This window comes from Nicotiana sylvestris, chromosome 4 (genome assembly GCF_000393655.2).
Source record: "Nicotiana sylvestris chromosome 4, ASM39365v2, whole genome shotgun sequence".
Taxonomy (NCBI): Eukaryota; Viridiplantae; Streptophyta; class Magnoliopsida; order Solanales; family Solanaceae; genus Nicotiana; species Nicotiana sylvestris.
The window spans coordinates 51,057,459-51,064,808 of record NC_091060.1 but is presented as its reverse complement, the minus strand read 5'-3'; positions in this window follow the sequence as shown (position 1 = coordinate 51,064,808).

Sequence of the window (7,350 nt, the reverse complement as noted above, 5' to 3'; positions counted from 1 at the left end):
TGCGTTTCACCTCCTCCACTTTAATGCTCTTATCAAACTTACAAATATTATTAGAAAAATTATAATAAGAGCCCGGGGAAGAATAATAATATTTAGGACGACCGTCCCAATGTCCACCCTGACCACCACACACATTACAAATATTTCACTCAAAATATTGAGATGGTGCCTCCAACTTGCTTCCGGAATTATTTTCACAATTTTGCCACAAGTGTGGTCCTCCACAATATAGACATGGATCACTAAAATAAGAGTAATCAATATTCAACCAAATTTTATTAAAAGATACCATGTAACACAAGTAAAAACATACTAAACTATATTAAAACTAGGAAACATAAAAATAAAAACTAAAACTTGACTTGATAGGTAGTAAAAGCTTGGTCTAGTGAAACAATTAATTTTGAAGTCTCCGGCAATGGTGTCAAAAACTTGTTGCCTGTAAATCGCACACACAAGTTATGCAGTCAATCAAGTAATAAAGAGTGAGTAAAGTAAAGTTCCCACAAGGACTTATGATTAATTATCAACTAAATCAAGAAATTTCTAATTTATCGAGTCAAGAACAATATTAAAGTTATTTTTGTTTGATTAATTCTACTAACTAAAGTTGTGATTAAAAAAAAGAACTAATTAACTAGCACACTTAGCACGAAGGGTTGATTTCAAATGAGAAATATTATTCTAGGGTTATGGCTGGCTAACATTCCTGTTGAATTTTTCAATCGACTCGACTTATTATTTTATCTGGGTTATTAACATGTAAGGACAATAATACTTGTAGAAATTCGTCAGCTTCTACTAGCCTATTCAATTTATTCTAAACCCTGTATTTCTATGAGATTAGAGATAAAATAAATGCATTAATAATCTCTTGCACAATTGGCTAAGCACGAAAAATAGGTATATTTCTATCTGTATTCGTAAATCAATTTCCCAATGACTAGGTTCAAGATCGCGCTCTATTCAATCATATTGCAATCAAGAATTACCCCTTTCAAGTACAACTCATTCATATATAGTATTTTACTGTTAGCTAGGCGGTAAAATAATTAGGCATAGGATATGAATAAATAACCCAATATAATAAATTAATTCGTCAAATCAATATTCCAATATCATTATTCATGTAAAACCATAACCCAGAATAAACGAGTTTAGCCACGCATAGGCATGGTAGCAATCTCAATTAATTCCCAAGAATACATAAAAATCAATAAAAGAAGGGAAAAGTAAGAACTCAAGACGAATTACGTGATTTTCAAAATCTGTAATGGCTTTTCTCCGCTTTCAAATGTGTTGGATGACCTAAAAGAGCCGTTTTTAGCTTATATATTGCGTACAAAAGTCGTGGGCCGAAGTTTTCTTTTTCTTTTTCCGTATCAGCTTCAGGGATTAATGTTGAGTTGTATGCTTTGCGTCCGCCTCAGCTTGAACGTACTTCTCAGCATCGGATGTTGGAGTGGATGCTTCGCATCTATCCTCTGTTCCTTCAACCTTGCTGCGCCCAAGTGCGAATGCTAAGATGGATGCCTTCTTGATACTTCATTGCTAAGGGTCATTCAAATAGCCTTCTTTTTTTTTTCTGGGTGGATGCATTATTCTTGAATGACGTTCCAACATAAACTAATAAGCAAGCAATTTAAATTTAAAAGCCCGAAGACCCATCAAGTTGGATGAGAAAAGCAGTGCTCTATTGACAAATGAACATCTTTTTAATTTTGAGTCCAGATTTTCTCGTCAAAAGGAGCTAAAAGAATTGTAAAACAATGATTTATGTGCATCAATCATGTTGGTGCCAGCCATATAATGATTTAAATGAAATTCATAAAACAAAATATTAGTTCATGTTCTCTCTAGATATATCTGACATTCTTTCCCTCGTCCCTACAAGATCTAGCATTGCCTCTCATCAAGCCAGCTAACAACGTTCAAGAACAGTTTATCAATAAAGTATATATTCTTATTTTAATACAAAAAAGAAGTCAAGTATCTATTTTAGTTTGACGAAGGAGGGTACATGACAGCTAAGGCGAATCTCATATTGAAATTGGAAAGGAAAAGAAAGTGATCTTATAAGCATAACACAAGTTTACATAGTACGTATATTTTTGGGCTCGATAATGATGTAGCCCAATAGATGAATTCATGAAGTATGTTGGGTAAAGACGGATAGTACATATCAGTAAAAATTGCACAAAGCTCTCTATTTGGTCGCCCACATTTAACCTATACTCACTTTTTAAAAAAAAATTAATTTATACTCACTTTTAAAACAACTTCAAGCCTCTTGCTCTTCCTCATCCTCCTCTTCGTTTTCTTCTTCTACTTCTTCTTCTCTTTCTCCTTCTCCTCCTTCTTCTTCTCCTTCTTCTTCTTCTTCTTCTTCTTTGGGTGACAATGATTTTATATGTTGATTGTGAGTATATTTTAATGTAGTTTATGATGTCTTACAATTGTGAGCTATTATTTTTTACTATATATTGCTTAGGGTTTCTTCTTCTTATTTTTCTTAATTGCAAAATGGGTTCATTAGATTTATTGTTGTTTTTGACAAATTGATGATTACGGTTGTTCTTGATGATATTTGGAGGTTATGTTTCAAATTTGAGCTCATTTGGAGTAGATTTAAGTATTAAATCGTATATTGGATTGTTATAATTCGAAGAACAAATTTCTGTTTCTGGGCAATTTTCACTTCAGACTTATTGGCCTTAAGTGAATGAAAATGTTTGTTGCACTTCAGAATTTTTGGCCTTAAGTGCATCTGAAGTACAATTTTTTATTTCAGACTTATTGGCCTTAAGTGAAGCAAAATGTTTGTTACACTTCAGACTTTTTGGCCTTAAGTGCATCTGAAGTACAATTTTTCACTTCAGACTTATTGGCCTTAAGTGTAGCAAATGCACTTCAGACCTTTTGGCCTTAAATGCATCTGAAGTGCAATTTTTCACTTCAAACTTATTGTCTTAAGTGCATGAAACTATTGGTTACACTTCAGACCAATTTGGCCTTAATTGAATGACAACGTTTGTAGCACTTCAGACTTTTTGGCCTTAGGTGCATCTGAAGTGCAATTTTTCACTTCAAACCTATTGGCCTTAATTGCATCTGAAGCGCAGTTTTTCACTTCAGACTTATTAGCCTTAAGTGCATGAAACCATTGGTTGCACTTCTGGCCTATTTGGCCTTAAGTGCATTTGAAGTGCAATTTTTGCACTTCAGGCTTTTTTTTTTTAAAACTTCAGATCCATAAGTCTGAAGTTGATCGTAAATTGGGTACGCTTGCAAACTTTTTTGCAAAGTGGATATAAATTCAATTATGACCTAAGAACCGGGTGTACCTGCAAAAGCCCCTACATATCATGAGCTTGGACGATAACATTTAGCTACCATCACTATGTCTTTATTTATTAAAGAGAATTAACGATAAAAAATGTGTTGATCACAACATACAGTTCACTAAGGAAAAAATTGACCAATAGTTACGATATGTGTGAAATATTTAACATTTGCCTGGTTATATAAGTTTTCATTTTACTATAAAATATTTATCATTTGTCTGATTATATAATTTTTGAAATTTGTGACTTTAAACATGACATGACATTTGTCTGGCTCTAAAAAATTTTCACTGAGGAAATATGAAAATGTTAATAAGAAAATAGTATTAAATGGAACGAATCGGATACCAGATGTAGTACTTGTTACTCCCTCCGGTCCATAATAGGTGATCAATTTGCTTTTTTATTTTGGTCCAAAATAAGTGTCCATTTATATAATCAAGAAAAAATTCAATTTGTTTTTCCAAAATTACCCTTACGTACGTATCCCTAAAAAGTCATTTAATTTACTCATCACTTGAAAAGAGAAGCAAGTGCTACTATAACTATGGTGCAATATTTAATGAAGGGTAGTTTAGTCACACTAACTATTTTCATCTAGAATTTAGTATTTCCTTAATGGGTGTGTCAAATGCAAATTGGTCACTTATTGTGGACTGGAGGGAGTATATTCACTGGGATTTTGCACATCCACAACACGTGTTGCTGTCCCATTCGGGGTGTATTAGCTTCATGACTTTTTAATTGGAGAAAATATAATTAAGGAATCTAATCACTTTGTATTTGTTATACGAGGTACTAATAGATCTTTCGTCGTCTTCATACGTGCAGTATTCTCTCATGTGGTTTTGCTCGTGATTTGTTGTATATACTCGTACAAAAATATATGCTATAATATTTATTCATCGAATCAAAACAAGAAACAGGATTTGTTTACATATGTATATAATCCCTGCATACATTTATTAAAACCTTGTAAAACCAACCCAAAATGCAAATCATTTAACAGACAAGTTTAAATCTAATCTTGAAGTTTTAACATAGAGTATTCGGAGATTCCAGCAGACAACTAAGGCCTTGGCCCTTGTGATTTCAACTTTCAAGTCCCAAGGCCAACTAATGATGGCATAGAGAAAGATAAATAGCTTTTTTTTTTAAAGAATTAACTATTAATTAAAATTTAAAAGGTTTTATCTCGAGTTTTTTTTATGACACTTGTTAAACTTTTTTTAAACATAAGTCAACTTCAGAATAAGATTAAAATCATAGCGCTCAGATCAAATTACTATTTTCAATTTATATTGCACTCTTTTCTTTTCTGAATATTGGAATATGTTTGAAACTTTTACTAATAGCTTGCTTAATTAAGCAGTAAAATGTCAAATTCGAGTGGTAAAGATTAGAAAAACACATGCTTTCGCGTCTTGCGTCAGTATAAACTTCTGCACATTAAAATGGCAGAATTGGATCAAGTAGATGCGGTGTAATTATTGACAAATTGGCAGTTCAAGAGGGGAGTTGGCATTGCCTTTGATCTACAAACATGGTTACATTAAACAAAATGTATTTATTTATGTTTAGTTCGTGCCATCAACGACAGAGGCAGATCCAAAATTTAAATTTTATAACCTCAATCTTTATGGTTTTTTGCATTGAATCCATTAAATTTTTAAAGTTAAAGATTTATTCTACTATTTATTTTAATTTTAGTACATTTTTGCATACACATTTATGCTCCGCCTAAAAGTATTGGCTTAAGATAAACTCGGCACTCCAATGCAAAGATCCACCACTGATTGACAAAGTAATGTGTTATATACCTCCAAAACGTAATATTTTACCTACGTACATCATGCAATTTTTCGTCGAAGGGTGGTCAGTTATAAGCATGTGGCTTCGCCACTGGGTATAACATGAAAAAAAATTGTCTTCTCTTGATATGCGTAAAGTGACAAATAAAAATGAAAATCTATTTTTAGTATACATACCAAGTAAAAGTGAACGGAGGGAGGCCGTCGCACAACATTATTGTGTTGTTCTGGAAAAAATTACCAGATTAGTCCTATTTATTGTCCAACTTTACTGCATAATTTCCTTTTATTCTTCTGATAATAACTGCCAAAAACCAAGAAAAGAGATCACCAGCACTATGAATACAGGTATCAGATTTGGCCAAAAACCACTATTGATTGATGTTGCTTATGACCTACACTTTCTGCATATTTCTGGGCAACAACCAAATGGATGATCGAAAAATGCTCAAAAGCTTTGCCATAAGTTGCCATTGTCAAACCTTTTAATCATAAAAGATTAGTGAGAATGCCACCTTATCTTGTCTTGCTATGTATAGAAAACCTATAAGTTCCTTATCTTCATTCAAGTTTCATTACCACAAGAATTTGGTCCATGAATTAGGTTTTTTTTTTTTTTTGGTTTTTGCCCGCGTCCCGTAGTCACATTGGGTCGATAAATTCAAAGAATACATGTGTGGATAATCTCATATAAAGGGTAAAGTATTCCCTAATAAAAGTAACTTTGTACACAAAACTCAAACCCAAAATCTTTAATTGATGATAAATAAATGAGTACTTACCATCCTACCACCACTTTTATCGGTGGTCCAAGAATTAGTTTGGAATGAGAAAAGGACTCCTCAGTTTGGCAAACTTGTGAAGAAACAGAGGGTAGAAAGTGCTTTTAGTACTTCATCCTATAATGAACAAGAGTCCAAAAGAGGATTGTCAAAAGTGTTAGTAAATTACGTAGAATTTTATTCTAGTTAAAAATACTCAAGAAAATATTTTAAAAATTCAGAAATTTCTAACTCATTAGAAATTAGTGCTACTCTTTCTTAGGAGGGAATGTTAAATATTTTGGATTTAAGTTTATAAATTGACATAAAAAAAAGAGTTGTTTAAACTGATATTATGAAGAATTTTTTACATCAATGTAATGCATTCAGAGGGTGTCAACCGACACCTATTCGCCGGAAAATTACACTGTTTAGCTGGGTAATTTTTTTAAAAATATTATATATACTATATAATGACACCCCTTAACTTTTTGGTGAGTTTATTTCTTTATATTTTGACGTCCCTTAATAAAAATTCTAGCTCCATCACTGGCGATAATATGCTAGACATTACTATCAACTTCACGAGGCTAGCAATTAATATTATCATGAAGATTTACCTATAATTATTTTGTGTTTGATTTGATAGTGTATAAATTTGTCATACCATTAAAGCATATAGCAAACTTAGTGGGCGTTTGGACATAAGAATTATAAAATTTTAAAACAGAGCGAAAAAAAAATTTAAATAAAAATGGTATTTAAAATTTAGAGTTGCGTTTGGATATGAATATAATTTTGGGTTGTTTTTAAAAATTTTGTGAGTGATTTGAGTGAATTTTGAAAAACAGTTTTTTGGAGTTTTTCAAATTTTAGAAAATTTCCAAAATGCATCTTCAAAAGAAAATTGAAAATTTTATGAACAAACGCTGATTTTAAAAAAAAAATTGAAAAAAAGGAAAAAAATTCTTATATCCAAACGGGCTCTTAATCTTTTAGTATGATTTTCTCTCTATTTTTTAAATATATTTTAAAGAAACGCCCTCTATATAGGCATCCATACACATGGATAACATAGGGAAGTTATCAAAATAAGATGCAGAGACCTAAACTTGTAGCTAGGTCTCCTTTAGAAGCAACCCAAGTGGCCATAAAAGTGTGAGAAAACAAAGCTTTAAAGATTATTATGACCAAACAGAACCAAATAAAGATTATGTAACTAAGCTCTCCACTCAAGGTACAAACAAAGGCAGGCTATTATATAATAACTAGACGCGGAAGCCCGTGCTAAGCACGGGCCCAACGTGTTAAATGTTGATCGAGAATGAGATGTACATGCAGTAAACAATGGCATAAGGAAACGCGTATTGTTTAGGGAAACAATTAAGCACTTTAAGAACAATAAGATATCATGTTAGCAGCTTGACTGGAAAA